An 18,688-nucleotide genomic window follows, 5' to 3' on the forward strand; every position below is an offset into this window, starting at 1 on the left:
CCCCCGGGCCGCGTGTTTGAGACCACTTGCTTGAGTACCTGATTGTAAAAACCGCTTAGATAACCTTGATAGGCGGTATATAAAATCCTAATAAAACTTGAAAACTTGAAACCACTGCTTTAGAAGGAACAGGGAAAGCAGAGAGGCTACACTTTACCCAAAGGATGGTATAAAGCGGTGGTCTCAGTATTATAAAGAATGATTCTTTACGGAAAACTTGGGCCTTAAGTGTCCGGCGGTCACTGTAACCTCACGCAAGCTCTTTCCTGTGTCTGTACACGATTGAGGGGTGGAGTCCAATGGCGTGCAGACGCAGGAAAGCGCTTACGCGAGGTTACAGCAGTGAGAAGAGCAAAGGTCCAGAATGTAAGGTAACCATTGGAGGCAGCGCAGCTCGTGCGTGTGTCCGGTGCTGGAGGAGGTGAGAGCTGAAGGCGGTTGCAGACGAAACCCGCTGGACACTTGAGGCCCAAGTTTTCCATAAAGAACCAAAATCTTGTCTCTTGCAGTTGATACTTTGATAGTTTTCCCACTTTTTGCATGTTGCACTGCTTTTGTATAGCTGAAATTATCAGGAGCAATTAAGGAAAGATTTATAAACTACATTACAACTATATGACTTATAGTAATAAGATTTATAAACTATATTTCAACTATATGACAACTTTGCATGAGGTAAAGCTCATTTTAATTACTAGAACGAGTTTTACCTCATGCAAAGTTGTCATTTCTTTAATAAGACATTAACTATTTTTCTGCGGCCCTACAAATCCAAAATGTGGCCTTGCAAAGGGTTTGAGTTTGAGACCGCTGGTATAAAGGAAGATGATGTACCGCCACCAAAAAGGAAAACACAATCCCCACGTACACTGTAACACAGCAAAAAGGCAAGCGGGGAAGGGACGGTACACATCAGCCTCTAGAACCATCGGAATTTATTAAAACGTTACATATATATGAATGAAAGTCCTTTAATCAAAGGACCCTGCTGGTCCGGCAGGAAGAGATTCAGGAAAAGCTGCTCGTGTGCCAACGGCCAGATGCACATGGAAACACATCAAGGAATGTGGGCAAGGTTTTGGGGCAGAGTAGAAGGACCAGCGGGTCTTTGTTTACTATTAATTTCTCTGTTTCTAACACTGAATTCTCGAAACCAGGATTCGCACCACAGTTTTATTCCATCTGCGCAGTAACAGAGCAGATGGCAGTAGAACAAGACCAACTGGCCCATCCAGTCTGCCCAGTCATACTGGTCCACAGCACCAAGGATGTATCCAAGATGCGAGCCACAGAATGTGACTGCGTGTTGAAATACTTTTTTTTTTTTTTTGTCGAGATTCAGTAAAGGCAAATTAAAAAAGAAAGATAACATAGAATCAAAAACCTATAAAGGAAAACAAAAATTCAAGGGGGTGCTGAAAAGTTCTCAGTCCAACCAACTTCCTAAATTCTGAGCGTTATTTTACCACTGTTGCCGAGTGTTATCTTATTTCGTTAAGTGCCAATTTCCAGAAACAAAATGCAATATTTTGACATTGTTTCAGATCACTGATTGAGCCATATCCATGTCATTCTCTTCTTGGTCGGGCTGAGAACTTTCTAGCATCCCCTCATATATTTGCCATAAGCCCACATGAACGAGGACATTTTACATAAACAGAACAGAGAAGGACTTTCTATTCAAAATCTAACCATCTAAGATTTAAGCACCATTTAACACACATCCCATCGAGGGTCTTCTTAATCTACCCTCCCTAGGGCCTCCTCCTCTAATAAAAATTTTCTAGCTGAAAAGGCTCAACTAAAATATAATTCAAATCATATTTTACCAGACACTCGCATGGGAACTAAGTGCCCATCGCCACTGAGTGGTTCAAGCCAAGTCAGGAAATATCTGTACTTTCTGATCATAGATCAGGAAATCTCTTTTAAAAAAAATAAGCAACACAGCTAATCAGTGGTGTAGTAAGAAGGGGTGATGGTCCGCCCGGGTACCATCTTTGTACCTCCTTCCCCGCCCCCCCACCACCGCTTGCAAGCATCCCTTCCCTCATACCTCCTTTAATGTTCCTGACACAAGCAGCAACCCCAGCCGGCTTCTCTTCCTCTGATGTCACTTCTTGGACCCACACCTAGGAAGTGACATCAGAGGAAGAGCCGACTGCGGCCCGAGTAGCAGGTGCTTGCGCCAGGAACACGAAAGAGGTATGGGGAAGGGAAGGAGAGAATGGGGGGGTGGGGACAGAGAAGAGGGAGGGGGAGGGACACCACCGCCCCAGGCGCCTCTCACCACGCCACTGCAACAAAATTTGTCAAGTTCTGAAACAAAAGGTAACTAACAACATGGAATAGTTTGTAAAAACTTAGGAAAATCAAAACCTGACTGATCTTTCATAGTTAAGAAAGATAAATCGTAAATATTTGATATAGGAACCTGTTGAGAGTTAGGTGAAAGCAATACGTCCTTCCTAAAAAGTTTTTTTGCAGACAACAAATATATTAATAGGAATAGAATGCGACTGTTTGTAAGATATCACTGATTATCCATGACAGTTCTTGCCAGAGAAACATAGATGAAGACCATATGGCCTATCCAGGCCACCCATTCATGCAATCAACTATCCCTTTGTCTCCCTCAGAGATCTTGTGCTTGTCCCATGCTTTCTTGACTTCACAGTCTTCATCTCCACTACCTTCACCAGGAGGCTGTTCACATATCTACAACTTTTTCCATAAAGAGGTCTTTTTGTAGATTAATCCTGGATCTGTCCCCTTTCACCTTCTTCCTGTGCTCCCTTGTCCAGAGCTTCCTTTCAACTGATGTCTGCTTTGCAGTCTACCCTCTTGGGCAGAAGAGCACGAAAGATTCCCTATAGAGTTCACACTCAGCATCACCCCTTTCTCCTCTCGGACCAGAAGGCTTTGAAATACACCAAACAGCTAGCCAAACCAGCAGGGCTAATGCCCCAAACATCTGGCCTCTTTGAAATCCCTGAACTGTCTGGACAGTTCCAACACCAATCAGGTTGGCATGAGGAGTGTAAAACCAGAAAGCTTGCCAACCAGACCCAACTTCTAGTCAATTTCATCATCACAGCCTGTCGGCATGATTGCCAAGGTTTCCATGGAAACACAAAATGCAATGCCAGAGAAGGATCATACAGCTCATGCGGTGTAGCCGATGTTATTTCTCATACATCCCAATAGACCCCAGCTGACCTCTTTGTAGCTAGGGCTCCTCCTTCTCCCATTTTTCAAGTATGACTTCTAGGGCCAGATTCTATAAATTATCTTAATTAGCTTACATGGTGTGGAAATTGACCAAGCCATTGAAGTTAATTGAAAAAAAAATTGAGAGTTTCACGCGGAACTTAGAGCAGCGCCTGCTTCTGATACCCTACAGTGCGTGGTTAAGGAGGGAGAATAGGTGTGGTAGACTTGGGCGTCGCTAGGCATCTGAGTTAGGCACCGGTAAATTAGGACATGTAAAACCTGGCGTAATATACTCACGCCTACCTCTCGAATGCCTAGCAACGCCTAAGTCCAGGCAGCTTCCGAAGCCTTAGAGTGCCTACTTAATCAGTGCGCTTCGTGAATCTAGGCCTAAGTATCTAGCCAGACTGGATTGTTTATCAAGACGGTATGCTACTTGAATGGACAAAGAACCTAGACAGACTAATTCCTTCTATCATTCCTGTGTCACACCTTCATTATCAATTAAGTTCACCATTGTTTCAAACAATTTCCAAATTATGAACAGAAAGATTCTGGGAATTACAATCGATTCTATTTTTAGAATAAGATTCCAACCTATAAAAGCCTTCTCTCTTGACCACCCCTCTCTCTCTGGATGCTGTGAACCCTCATCCCTGCTTTTTCCAGCCCCTTTTTTCTATCTTCAGCTTTCTACACATCCACAAATTTTCTCTCTCTTTTTCTCTGGACCCTCTGGCTTCCTTCTCCCTTGCTGAATTCTCCGTCTATTCACACCTGTATATACTCATCATTCAGACCTAAGACAGACGCACAGTCATAGGGTTACTAGACGTCCAGATTTCCTCGGACAGGTCCTCCTTTTCAGGACATGCCCGGGGGTCCGGACGGCTTTTCAAAACCCAGCACTGTGTCGTTTCCCTTTTTAATCTAGGAGACAGAGTGAGGCCTCGGCTGGCTGGTCAAGCCCCTTCCATAAATGCTTTAAAATGTATTTAAAATTTAGGACATTGAAAGCTTTTCTTTTTCAAAAATGTGTAATGTAATTGTAGTTCATTCTAATACAACTGTGTAAGCATGTGTAACCTATAGTCATTTGGACTTCTCTAGTAATTGCTAATTATCTTATATTGTAATCCGCATTGAGCCGATTGGTTGGAGCAGAATATATATTTTAATTGTCATGCTTTGCTTTCTCAAGTCTGTGCTCTCAGATCGTTCCTTGGCCCTTGCTTTTCTGACAACTCAGTTCATCCTTCCAGCTACTGGTCGCCCGAGAGGTGGTGGAAAGGAAACCGGTGACGGAGTTCAAAGAAGCGTGGGATGAACACAGAGGATCTAGAATCAATAAATAATAATAAATATTGAAGAACTAAGGCACGGTCTGTGTCTGTATATGGCCGTTTGGTGGAAGATGGGCTGGGGGAGGGCTTCAATGGCTGGGAGGGTGTGGATGGGCTGGAGTGAGCTTTGACGGAGACATCGGTAGTTGGAATCTAAGAACAGTACCGGGCAGAGCTTTGGATTCTTGCCCAGAAATAGATAAGAAGAAGAAAAAAAAACAACAAATTTTTAGTTTGAAATGAATCAGGTTGGGCAGACTAGATGGATCATTTGGGTCTTTATCTGCCATCATTATATCGTATTTAGAATCATTGTATGGTATTGTATTTAGTCTTATTGTATTGTATTGTATTTAGACTCACTATATTGTACTGTACTGTATTGTATTTAGACTCATTGTATTGTATTGTATGTAGACTTATTGTATTGTATTAAGACCTTTTGTTATTCGCTGAATGTCCAGCCTTCTTACAATGTAAACCGCCTAGAAGTCACCTGACTATGGCGGTATAGAAAAATAAAGTTATATGTTACTATATAAAAGACAGAGGTGGGCTCTTGAGCTATCACAGAGTTTAACACACCAGTTACCAGATTAGAAAAATGATGAGGTTTTGTGAAAAATGACCTAGAAAGAGGGTCAGATTTATGGACCCTGTATTATTTACATTTTTTTTAAATGTCGGAGATGCCTAATTTAGGACCTCTTATCAAGCTGCGCTAGAGGTTTTTAGCGCGGGCCAGTGAAGTACGTGCTGCAACGCGCATAGGAATTCTCTGAGCGCTGGAGCATTTACCGCGCCAACTCACGCTAAAATCCATTAGCGCAGCTTGATAAAAGAAGGGGGGAGGAGGTTATGCCTTGAATCAATAAAAAAAAATTAGTAATAATGTTCTGCACCATTTTTACCGATTTCTGTTTTGCTAACGTTTGAAAATTGCATGCAAATTTCTCTTATTTTATTCTTCTAAGACACTTACATTTGGCACAGATGCAAATCAAATTGTGGATGCAAAACCAAGCAGCAAAAGCCCCAAAACCCTTTAAATCCCTATGGGTTTCGGGGCAGTCACCGCAGCGGCCGCCGCAATTCGTAATTGTTTCTACCTCTACTTAATTATGATCCGTAGCATCTAAGAGCAAATCAAGCCAACAAGACCCAGCAGGTCTGGCCATGTGATCAACACGGCACAATACCGCACACCCTGCTGAATCTCTGTGTCTAGCTTGACCTTCCTGAATTCCGTCACGCTCAACTCATGAGATCCTTATTTGACAGAACCTTGGACGCTGAAAAAGTCTGTTCTTCTGTCCTCATCACCCTGTTCTGCTATGGCACAGAAGTACCCTAGTCCCTGCTGCTGAGGAGGCGACTGCGTTTCACGCTTGCCCTGCTTCTGCTAAGAAGCAAATGAAACCCATAATATAAAAGCTTAGCGGTAAAGACTTCAGTCCAGAGAATAAACGCTCTGCTTCTCACAGACCCCCTTCTGCGATTCATCTTTCTATGGTTTGATAATTGATTGCTTTGAAAGTGCCAAGTCCTAACAGCCCTACTGGGCCTAGAAAGACATAGATTCTTTGAAAGCTTTTTACTGGACTGGCCAAAGAATGATCCAAGGATGTGGTACATGAACTCTGAAGGGTGACTCATCAACTGTGTATTCAACAATAGCGCCCCAACAATTGCACGCAGGTGACCCGTCAAATGCACCCCGACGGTGGATACTATTTTTGCTTTTTTTTGGGGGGGGGACACCCCCACTACACTTAAGATTCATTTCTATCTAGTGTTAGGGTAAGGTTTGCATCGTGATTATGGCCCATCCCCACCTGAACCTCCCCAAGCTCGAAGACCGCATTTGGAAGCCTTCACGCATGCGCGGACGCTGAAGCGGTGACTTGCTTGTGTGTGTATGACGGCATCATGGTTGCCAGTCACGCATGCGCAAAAGTTTCCAGACGCGGCCTCCGAGCTCAGGACTTCCAAAAAGCGGACAAACTGCCGGGTTTTGGAAATCCCTCCGGGTGACCAGACAGTCCTCTAAAAAGGAGGACATGTCCGGGTTTTCCTGGACCCCCAGGGAACCTGCCTGTCTCTAGCCATTTGAAAACACAGTACTGAAACACTACCCCCTACCCACTGGCAGCAAGGACTCCCGCTAGGCTTAAAGTGCTCTCTACCTCTTGCACGCACATTTTTAAAGGCAGACGTGTTAGGGTTGTGTGCAGTGATGATGTCGTGTGACTTGCGGTATAGAAGAATAAAATTATTATTATTATTATTGCAATTGTTGCTATAAATATTTCTATTATACTGTATTAAAGCTCCATAAATGCCGGAAAATCAGTGCTCCTGTACATTACCCTGCTTCCCTCTCACTCACAGCAATCTTCTAGTCTGGGACTCTCTTTTCCCCCCGTTTGACAGTAATCCAAGGATTTTTCCAAAGCTAGAACTCAGTCATGCTGACATTCTTCAACGGATTCATAAATCAATAGAATCTTTCATTACACGCACCAGTCTATACTTTTGTCGCACAAGCTACATGCAAGAAATAACAATGATTAATTAAATCTAATGAATTAATTAGGACCTATAGCAGTAGGCTTGTTTTGTCACACTGAGCATTATAAAAGGAAGGCAATAATTAATTTGCCCTAATCGGCAGTCCATGATGGAAGGCCCATGCCTCGTAAAAGGGCTTTCATCACATTAACTTTCTGCCCCATGCAGAACAACCTTGAGCTTAGCATGAAGCGCGAGGGTCAACTGGTCCACCTGCGGTGGCAGGAGTTGCAAGCCTCCTCCTCGCCCAAGGAGGGCTTCAGAAGCTTCAGAGCGAGAAAACAGAAAGGACTGAAGACAGACTCAGGAAGCCTACAGGCCGTAAGCAATAAGCAAGGCCAGCTCTTCCATTAGGTGACCTACGCCCAGTGTTTCTCAGCTCGGTTCTGGAGGAGTGCCCCCCTCGCCCGTCAGGTTTTCGGGATATCCACAATGAATATGCCTGAAAGACATTTGCATATGATGGAGGCAGTGCATGCAAACCAAGTTTATGAACAGTCAATGTGGATATCCTGAAAACCTGACGGGCAAGGGGGGGTCATCGGGACCAAGTTGAGAACCACTGAAGACAGTTGTCTAGCGGGCCAATATTTATTTTAGACATTTATTTAGCCTGTCCTCCCAAAGGAGCCCAGAACGGATCACAGTATAAGCAGGACAAACTTCAGTAGGAAATACAGACTCGGTGGTATAAACTGCAGCATTTTCCGCATGGACATAGCCTAACAGAGGTAAAATAGATTTTGCTTAGAAGGTGTGTGCATCATTGAAGTTTTACTGGGAATGAGGTTGGTTTTTAGAATATAGAAACATGAAACAGAGAAACACGACGGCAGATAAAGGCCAAATGGCCCATCTGCAGTAACCATTATCTCTTCCTCTCTCCGAGAGATCCCAAGTGCCTATCCCAGGCATCCTTGAATTCAGACACAGTCTCTGTTTCTGCCACCTCTTTCGGGAGGCTGTGCCACGCCTCTACCACTCTTTCCGTAAAAAAGTATTTCCTTAGATTACTCCGGAGGTTATCACCTCTTAACTTCATCCTATGCCCTCTCATTCCAGAGCTTCCTTTCCAAATGAAAGAGTCTCAACTCATGCACAATGCTAAACATATCAAACTGAACGACAAAAATTTCAGCGGATATTTGTCCATTCCTGTGACTTGGGTGAATTTTCAGGAAGCAGACTATACCGAATAAGAAACAAGCTTTGGTTCGGTCCTGATCTGTTCAGTGACTTGACCCACAGATGAATTAGCAGTGGAATACGCAAGCAGAGTAAATTTAAAAAGCATTCAGCAAAAATATTTGTCAATTTTAAATCCATACTTTAGATGAGTGATGTCGAGAACTGCTCAGCTGGGCTACAATAGATTCACATCTGCAAAATTCTTTTGACCCGTATGAACCTCTGGTTTAATTTGTTGGGGGTGGGAAGGGATTATGACATTTGAGTGAATTTTTAACTTTGATGGCTGCATTTGACATTTGCTTTTAGGCAGCGTGGATGTATAATTAAGAGCACTTGACATTTTAACTGCGACTGTCGCCGTGTTAGCTTCATTATTACAACTAATTTCAACCAAACACACGCAAAGATATAAAACGTAAGAATGTCAAGCTGTGGATTATTTCATACCTTGGGGACAAAAAAAAAAGCCTGCTCGAAACCGAGAGTTATTAGAGCTGTTCCCGCAGCCCAGCTCGGTTTTAATAAACACTTTCCAAGACCTTTTCCAGCAGTCCCCGCTGCTTTCCATGAGCAGCCTTCAACGATTCCCCCATGCCCCTTACCAGTGATGCGACCTTGCCTTTCATATTACACCATTTCTTCAACTCCGATTGAAAATAAAATTACGAAGTAAAAAGGTAAGGCAAAATCTTCTTAGACTAAGGCCCTCTTTTACTAAGAGGGGGTAAGTGGCCGTTCTACTAAGCTGCGGTAAACGGTGGCCTCACCCTTACATGGGTCTTTCCTGCATATTAAGGTCATTTTTTTATCGCAGCCAGAAAATAGCCGATATTCTATTTTCCAAATTAATGGCCGCCAATCTTATCATTAGTGCGCAGCAACGAACAAAAAAATTGGTGCCTGATCCCTTACCATTTTGAAGGCAGTAAGGGTCAGGTTCTCTATACGCAGTGGTGTAGCAAGGGGGCGGTGCCCCTTCCTTGCCCCCCTTCTTCACCCCCCTCCTGCTACTTGTGCGCGCAGTCCTTCCCTTCCCCCCCCCGTGCTTCTATAACATTTCCGATGCGAGCGGCAACCGCCCACCCGCTGCTCGCTCCATCATCGGTTCTTCCTACGACGTCACCTCCTAGGCGCGGGTTTAGGAAGTAATGTTGGAGAACGAGATGACGAGGGCGTGGGCGGCGGGTTGGGGGTTTGCTGCTCACGCTGGGAACATTAAAAAGGTTAGGCGCACTTTGGAGAATCACACTTAGCGCCACCTAAGCGGCCTTAGGTGTCTCTAGGTGCCCTAACTTTTAGGTGCGCCATATTTAGGCCAGGGTTTTCCTGGCCTCAGTACCTGCATGTAAGTTAGGCGTTTACAGGCGCCTAAGTCCAAAACAGGAGCCTCACGATCCTCTCCCTAACTCTGCCTATTTGGTGGTAAGCGCCTTGGACTTAGCGCTTACCTCAAAGCGCTAGGACCCAGATTCTCTGAACAGCGCCATCAGCAGCAGCGACAGCGCCGTTTAGAGAATCACGCCTCCGGCAAAGGTAGACGCCGGGAATGTATGCCAGGGTTTTCGAGGCCTGCATTTATGGTGCTTACCTTGGACGTGATTCACTCCTAACGCCACTTCTGGAGTTAGCCACGCCTACAGCGGTGTTGGGTGCCTCCGGAGATGCAATTCTGGCAGCGTTTGTTTAGGCGCCCGTAGGTGCCTTGAAATTTATTTAACCCCCTCTTTTACTAAGGTGTGCTAATCGAATTAGCACATGCTAAATCCTAACGCATTCGTAGACTAACATGCTAATTCGTGCCCTCTTCGCTTGGTTCCTGCGATCTTCCCAAACACGATGTCCTTCTCCAGTGATCAAAATAAGACAGCCATAACTTCATCATTTGGGCTTCGAGCGACATAGGCATTTTGATCTTTTCCAGAATCGATTTGTTAGTTCTTCTGGGTGGTCCACGGCCCACCTAAAATCCTTCTCCAGCACCAAAGCTCAAACGAGTCAATCTTTCCGTCTTGTTTCCGTAATGCCCAGCTTTCACACCTGCAACTGACCACTGAGAAAATGAGTGTGTGGTGTGACCGGGCGTGGCCAAGCTGAGCTCAGCAAGTGACCTAAACCTCGGCCGAGCGGTTTGCGAGGTTATTCGTAGCTTGGTACTGCTTTAATAATAAGAGTTCAAAACTTTGGTGCGATTTTCTTGGGTAATGTTTATCGTTTCAGCCTCATAAACAAACTTCTAAAATAATTCTCAGGTTTCTATCACCTTGTGGTCAAGTCCAGCATGCACAAACCAAACAAACAATTACGGGTCAAGCCAAAACATGCCACAATACAAAAGCCATATTTTAACAATAATGAAAGCTTTTCTTCTGCCAGGCAAAACTCCCTTGGGGTTAGGCTTAATGCCCCCTATAGATCAGCTTGGAAAGATCCCCTCCCAAGATCCCAAACAAAATGGCTGCCTGTGGCTTGTAATTTAAAGTTCAAACAAAAACTTCACTTTTTCCACAATAATCTTGTGCCCAAGTTCCTTTCATACACCCCCCCCCCCCACCACACACACACTTTAACAATGGCCTTCAACTTATTTCCATGCCTTTTGGGCTAGGCAAATCAGTTTCTACTATTTCCATGTCATAGGAACTTTCACTAGCAGCCATTTCAAAATCTGGCTTAAAAGCAGCATTAGCATTTGCCTTATTCCCTTCCTCACAAACTTCTACCCTAGTTTGCATGGTGAGGATTGTTGCTTTCTGGCTTTCATAGGCTGTACTGTGCTGTCTTCCTTCTGCTGTATGGCTTTGGGGAGCTGGAAATGTTTCTGTGTGAAAGTTACTCCCCTTTCTTTTGCTGAAGTGCTGATTAGCCCTTACTGCAGGTGTGTTAGAATAGCCTGCCCTCAGAAGCCTTCTAATCTGGCCTGGACCAGCATCAGCCTGATTGAGTGTGGCTTGTATTCCATCCCTGCTTTTCCCTTTTCCTGTGGCTGCTGGGACATGTAGTCTTCCTGGCTGTTTCCTTGGGGAAAGCTAAACCAGTGCTGGATGCTTTAGGCATGGCTTGAGGAGGTTTAACTATGTGGGAAGGCTTGGCTTTTGAATATTCCTTGGGGCTGCTTTGGGAGTTTAAATTAGCAGGTTTAGGAATACTTTTAGGTTTTAACTTTACCTTCCTCTTTTGGCAAGGCTTCCTCACTAGGAACAGGGGCAGTCCTGCGACAGTCGACAAGTCTAACATAGTAGATGACTGCAGATAAAGACCCGAATGGTTCATCCAACTTGCCCAACCTGATTCAATCTAAAAATTTGTTGGGTTTTAATTTTTTTCTTCTTCTTAGCTATTTCTGGGCAAGAATCCAAAGCTTTGCCCGGTCCCGTTCTTAGGTTTCAACTACTGAAGTCTCCGTCAAAGCTCACTCCAGCCCATCTTAACCATCCCAGCCATCGAAACCCTCCCCAGCCCATCCTCCACCAAACGGCCATATATAGACACAGACCGTGCAAGTCTGCCCCGTACTGGCCTTAGTTCTTCAATATTTGCTATTCTTTTCTGATTCTAGATCCTCTGTGTTCATTCGTCACCGTTTTCCTCTCCACCACCTCTCTCGGGAGCGCATTCCGGGCATCCACCACCCTCTCCCTAAAGAAGAATTTCCTTACATTGCTCTTGAGTCTACCACCCCTCAACCTCAAATTATGTCTTCTGCTTTTACCAGTTTCCTTTCTCTTTGTTTGGAGCATTCCCTCCTTGCCTTTGAATATATATTAAACAGTTCAGTTCCCTGACCACATAAATATAGTGGTGGCCCAGAAGTACACTTTCCAGTTCTTATTTAAACTCTGGGAATAAAGAGATATTTGAAGGTGTATCAGGAAGTAGTCTAATGGTCAGAACAGCAGAGCAGGCACTGGAAGCCAAGGTTCAAATCCCACTTGTGCAGAGGAAAATGCCTAATGCAATTGAACATACCTCACTTTGACCTCCTATAGCTACTGAAAAGGTGTCAGCTGAATCCTAAAGCCCAAATATTATTGTGCTAAGGTTGTGCATACGAAAGGTTAACCCTGCGCCACCCTGTGCCTCTCTCGGTGCAGCGCCAAGCCAGCGAAAGCCAACGATCCATAATTGCCGACTTCTTTCCAGAAGCTTCTTGCCAATTCCCCACGGCACAATTTCAGCACACAGCTACCTAAACGCTAACGATGCTGTTGCAATATTGGTCCTGAAAAAAACAGCAGCGTTCTGCAAATACCTGCTTTGATTTGATTAATTAGGCCATTTTTAAAACACCCATGTCAAACTGCTATTCAGCTAATGTTAATTTCTCATAACTATGTTCCACGACTGCCAACCTTTACACCGCTGAGACAATCTTCTTCAAATCAGTATGCTATGAATACTCTACTAGATCTCCAAATGGCAAGGAAGTATAAAAACGCATATCGCTACCCCATAAGAGACCTAAATATTCTGCAAAAAATAAGAGATAGTATGAGGGTGGAGTTATGATAATGATAGAGGATTATGTAGAGTAGGGAGTGGTTATATATGGGTGGCGTTTTCACATAAGGCATTGCTAGCCAGTTTTGAATTCCAAAGCACATTCAATCACTACTCGGGGCTGCCTCTGGAGGGTGCCCGCACACGCATGTGACATCATTGCATAGGTACATGCTCGGAGGCCCTCCAGACACGGCCCTGAGCTCATGCAGAGCCGGGGCCTTTCCTACCACCTCCAGCCAGCACTAAACAAACCTTCAGTGGCTCTCAACATGAGCTCCAACCCCTAGTCCACTGGTACACATGGCAAGACCATGACTGATGCGGCTCCCACCCATGGGTGACCCCCCCGCTGCCACAAGACAGGTACCCATCTGGGGGGGGAAGGGAAGGGAGTGAAGAAGACGAGGAGAGGCTGAGTATGGCTCTGTTTGTGTGGAAGCGAGACAGGGCAGGCTGGGGACAGGGTCACATGTCCTCTTTTTTTATCTTCAGAAATATGTCAGCCCTAATAAGAATAGCTAGGTAAGGCCAATGGTCCATGTAACCCAGTATCCTGTTTTCAACAATGTCCAATCCAGGTCACAATTACCTGGCAGAACCCTAAATAGTACCAGAGGAATCTGGTACAGCTTTTTTTGTGGTTGATTTGATGAAAATGCAAAGGGGTATTGCTCTTCCAATGAGTAAATACCACATAAGCTTTTTTTATGCTGCATTCCGACAAATACAATGAAAAATATATCATAACTGAACTTTTTTGCCAAGTTTCCAAGTTTGGTTTTGAATTTATCGAGAGAATTTTAGTGGCGAAGATGAGAAGGCATGGCATTCCAGAGTGCAGGGGCTGTGGCAGAAAAAAAAAATTGTATTTCTGGTGTAATAAAGTTCTTTAATTGGAGGAACAGTTAGTGGGGTCTGGTCTGCTGATCTAAGGGCCCTAGTGGAAGAGTATGGAATGACGTGTTTATTGAGGAATGCTGGAGAGCGCGTAAGTTTTATTTTGAAGACGAGCAGAAGAATTTTGTACGTGGAGCGATGCGAGACCGGTAACCAGTGCACTTCATGGAGAATGGTCTTCGCTCATAAATAAATTGGATTCATGTACACCCGATGAATACTAGGAGCTAAAGTAGTAATGAAGAGTGATTTACTTCTTTTCCTCAAGAACCACATTCTTTAGGTAGTCGCAGATTTTAATGACACCAACGCCACTTCAGCCCAAACATTTATATCCAAATAATCAGAATCAAACAGACACCGAGCTCAAGTGCATTCCTAAAACCTGTTTATTACAGTATGCCAAGCAGTTAGCATGTGATTAGGCCATGCTGATGACTCACAAGTGTGATAACCATTATCACATTGGTGCGACAGGTACCAACCACTCCTTCACATGCTCAGTGCTTGTCAATCTTTTTTGTGGCTGCGACCCCACGATTGTGGCCAAATTAAATGGTTTGACTTCCCCAGCCAGAGGTGACCGGGGAAGACACTCTTTATAGAATTTGGGGTGGATCCAAGATGGCGCCATTGTGAGAAGATGCGTCAGCAGTCACTCCTATCGTTCCCAAAAAGGGTGTAGTGAATTTGCCTCTAGGTCTATCGGTGATGGGCAAGAGACAGAGGAAAATATGGAAGCTCCCCCCACCTCCTGGCTTCTTCTTCCACCCCCCCTGTTGTGGCAAACTACCCTCCAGGGTTTGTAAAAGGAGCCCTAGATAATTAATTTAACTGCAGACATGGGATCTGTGTCCAAATTTAGGCGATCTGGGAGGTAAGTAAATATTTAAATTTCCATCCGGGTTGATTTATACTGGGAGCTGCTCGGAACGTGGCACTTAGCATTTCCAAGCCTGAAAAAGACATATTAGCATTTTCTCCATCTCGTGGAATTGAGTAGACATCTCTGGCTTGTCTCTTAACCACAGGGGTGTTAACTCTAATCCAAGAAATGCAGGATCATCCAGGAAGGAAGAGATCAGGTTTCCCAAAATTCATCAAACGAAATGAACAGCTGGGGTTGGATCCAGCGCATCCATTAGTACCATTTTCACTCTTGTCAGGATCGAAATTAATGACTTCATTAATTCACTGCACTCAGGGTCCTAAGAGCACAGCGCAGCTGGCTACATTCCAGGACTTTAAAGGAAAGAGAAGAGAAAGATCGTGTGGGTGGGGGGAGACCAGCTGAGAATGAACTGGAGGACTTCCCTGCTATATCCCAATGTCCAGAAACAGAAGAACGAACAGGACAAGAAGCTGCCAAAATGAGAAAATACATTGACAGAAAATCAGTAAGTCAAGGGGTACTTAGCAAAAGAAAACAAAGCAAAAATAGGAAGACACTGAAACTATCTCGAACAAAATAATGGCACACTAAACTAAACTAAACCTTAAGTTTATATACCGCATCCTCTCCATGGAAGTAGAGCTCGGCACGGTTTACAAGAACTTAAAATATAAGAAGAGAAAGGAAAAGATTTACATGAGCTTATATATAGAATGGAAGAGTAAGGGGGAAAATAGAATTACATGTTAGAGAAGAGCCAAGTTTTCAGTTGTTTGCGGAATAGTTGGAGAGAGCCTAGGTTCCGCAGCGGGATGGTAAGGTCGTTCCAGAGACCTGTGATTTTGAAGAGAAGAGATTTTCCCAGTTTACCTGCATAGAGAATACAGGAAAGTGTTATGAAGGACAAGAATTTAGGTTTCTTATGAAAGTTATAAAGAAGAGAGAATGTCAAATTTCAGGACATAAAAGCGAGTCTCAGATGTATTGAATTCATCCAATAAAAGGATCCCACAAACAACTTATCTCTACAGGACATAAGAGAAAGGAAGGTAAAAAAAATACTAATAGACAGGTTTGGAAGGGAACAAGAGCAGAGGGAGACAGACGTTCATATACATCAGTAACTGAATGGAAAATGAAACAACCAAAACAGCCTCTTCAGGCTACCGGAAACTAAAGTGGATGGTACACCATGATTGCCGATACCCAGACTAAGCGAGGCACATAGCCAGCAACTCAAGTGTCAGGTGCAAGGTGTAAGTCAACTCGGTGTTTGAACTTACCCCCCCAAAAATCTACCTTGTCGAGAAGGAGCTCAATGGTTAGATTGGTAGGGTCAAATCCAACTACATCAGTGGTCTCAAACTTGCAGCCCGCCAGGTGCTATTTTGAGGCCCTCGGTATGTTTATCATAATCACAAAAGTAAAATAAAACAGTTTCTTGATCATATGTCTCTTTAGCTAGAAATGACAATATTATAAGAACATAAGCAGTGCCTCCGCCGGGTCAGACCATAGGTCCATCCTGCCCAGCAGTCCGCTCCCGCGGCGGCCCAAACAGGTCACGACCTGTCTGAATCACCAGAAGGGGCCCCCTTGCCACCTTGGTTTCCCATTGAGTCCTATCTTCCCATCGAAGTCCTAACCCTCCGGTCTTGCACATGCACGACCTGGTTGGGTTTCTATACTTATTACCTGGTTAGCTTTCTATACCTGTGTTACATCCCAGCACCTCTCCCAGTATCCCACGATCCCTTTATCCCTCAGGAATCCGTCCAATCCTTGTTTGAATCCCTGTACCGTACTCTGCCTGATCACTTCCTCCGGTAGCGCATTCCAGGTGTCCACGACCCTTTGGGTGAAAAAAAACTTCCTTGCATTTGTTTTGAACCTATCTCCCTTCAGTTTCTCCGAATGCCCCCTCGTACCTGTTGTCCCCTTCAGCCTGAAGAATCTGTCCCTATCCACCCTCTCTATGCCCCTCATGATCCTGAAGGTCTCTATCATATCTCCCCTGAGCCTCCTTTTTTCCAGAGAGAAGAGCCCCAGCCTATCCAACCTCTCGGCGTATGGGCAGTGTTCCAGCCCTCTTACCAGTTTCGTTGCTCTCCTTTGGACTCTCTCAAGTACTGCCATGTCCTTCTTGAGGTACGGCGACCAATATTGAACGCAGTATTCCAGATGTGGACGCACCATCGCTCGATACAATGGCATGATGACTTCCCGCGTCCTGGTTGTTATGCCCCTCTTTATGATGCCCAGCATCCTGTTGGCTTTTTTCGAGGCTGCTGCGCACTGTGCAGATGGCTTCAGTGATGCATCCACCAGCACACCCAAGTCTCTCTCTAGACTGCTGTCTCCCAACAATGCCCCCCCCAATTTGTAGTTGAACAACGGGTTCTTTTTCCCTATATGCATGACCTTGCATTTTCCCACGTTATGATTATGATTAAGACTTAGCCAAAAGGAAAGATTTAGAAACTAAAAAAAGTTTTACCTCATGCAAAATTGTCATTTCTTTACTAAGACATTAACTCTTTTTTTCTGAGGCCCTCCAAGTACCTACACATCCCAAATGTGGCCCTGCAAAGGGTTGGAGTTGGAGACCACTGGCTTAACTGTATCCATTACATCCTGTTTGTCTTTGGGAAGCAGAGCTGAGCTTGTGATGTCATAATGCCTCATTCCACCAATAAGAGCCATCCTCATCAGTGATGTCACAATGGCTTGATTGTCCTGTTCTCCCCTCTGGCCTCCAACCCAGCCAGCAGATTAAATGTTCCCCTTAACTCAATGGTCTCAAACTCTTTAATAAGACATTAACTCTTTTTTTCTGAGGCCCTCCAAGTACCTACAAATCCCAAATGTGGTCCTGCAAAGGGTTGGAGTTGGAGACCACTGAGCTCTTTGTGAGCTTAGGCAAGTAAAATCCCCCTCTATTGCCTCAGGAGCTTCATCTTCTATTTATCCAAGGAGGATACATGCTTTTCTGAAAGAGAAATGGAAGAGAGAATGACACAGGGACAAATTTATCTCCGTCCATGCAGGAACTCAATTTCCCTGTCCCCCGTGAGGTTTGCCGCTGTCTCTGCCCCATTCCTGTAAGCTCAGCCTTAACCACACAAGCCTTGAACACTTATGATTTTAGAGGCTTGTGCAGATGAGCCTGAAGTTTGCAGGAATGGGGCAGGGACAGGAAAAGAACTCACAGGGATGGGAAAATGAGTTCCCACAGGGAAGGGGAAAAGTTTGTCCCCGTGCCATTCTCTAAAGTGGAATTCTTTCTTCTATTTAAGACTATGTGACGATTTTAGTGCTTGTGGATCTTTGTTCTTAACTGAGACTCTTATATGGGAATATTGTAGATATATAGATATAGATATATATATATATATATGCATCACACAAGCTATGGAGTATTTTTCAGGACTGGGTGTGGCAAGCTTCTAGTTTCGTGGAGTCCCTCTTGTGCCAAGGTCCTTTTCCTCCATAATACCAATGAAGGGTGTTTAAATCTGCTCTATCCAGCGTGGAAAGAAGAGTTTCTTTATTTGCAAATGTGAAACAATCATTGTCGCTACTCTTGGGGGGAACAGCAGTTTTCACCTTGCAACTCTCCCTGAATCCTATTTTTCCCCCGTCTCTTTCTTATTCTGGTTATAAACACTGGCCTAATCTGAAGGTAGAGAAGCCTGCCGTTCTTTTGATGTTCTTCTGGGAAATTTTGCGACTCCCCAGATGAGTTGCTACTGTGCTCTTGAAGCAATTTTGGCACACTCCTAGGAGAATTCAGCACAGTTCCAAGTCTTCTCCATTTGGAGATAATGGCTCTCACTGTGTAGTTTGGTGGAGTTCCAGAGCTTTAGGAATGCCAAGGCCACCCTTTCCAGGCTGATATATTTCAACAACTTTTTCTTTCTCACCTCTTCTAGAATTTTCTTTGATTGTGGCCTAACTGGCATAGCATTCTTCTAGAAACATTATGGCGATACCTCATTTTATGGTAAAGTTCAATATAGAGTAAGGTTTAGATTCAACAGAGTTGTCTATATTCAATTAGCTGAAGCTAAAGAAGCAGTTA

At 44.3% G+C, this 18,688-nt stretch overlaps 1 protein-coding gene across 1 annotated transcript in view; it reads right to left on the reverse strand.

The window, feature by feature from the left end:
- The window catches only part of CELSR3 (cadherin EGF LAG seven-pass G-type receptor 3), a 113,733-nt gene that overhangs the window by 67,438 nt on the left and 27,607 nt on the right, over positions 1-18,688 (reverse strand). The gene's annotated exons all lie outside the window — the stretch shown is intronic.

The sequence above is a fragment of the Geotrypetes seraphini genome, chromosome 17 (genome assembly GCF_902459505.1).
Source record: "Geotrypetes seraphini chromosome 17, aGeoSer1.1, whole genome shotgun sequence".
Lineage (NCBI taxonomy): Eukaryota > Metazoa > Chordata > Amphibia > Gymnophiona > Dermophiidae > Geotrypetes > Geotrypetes seraphini.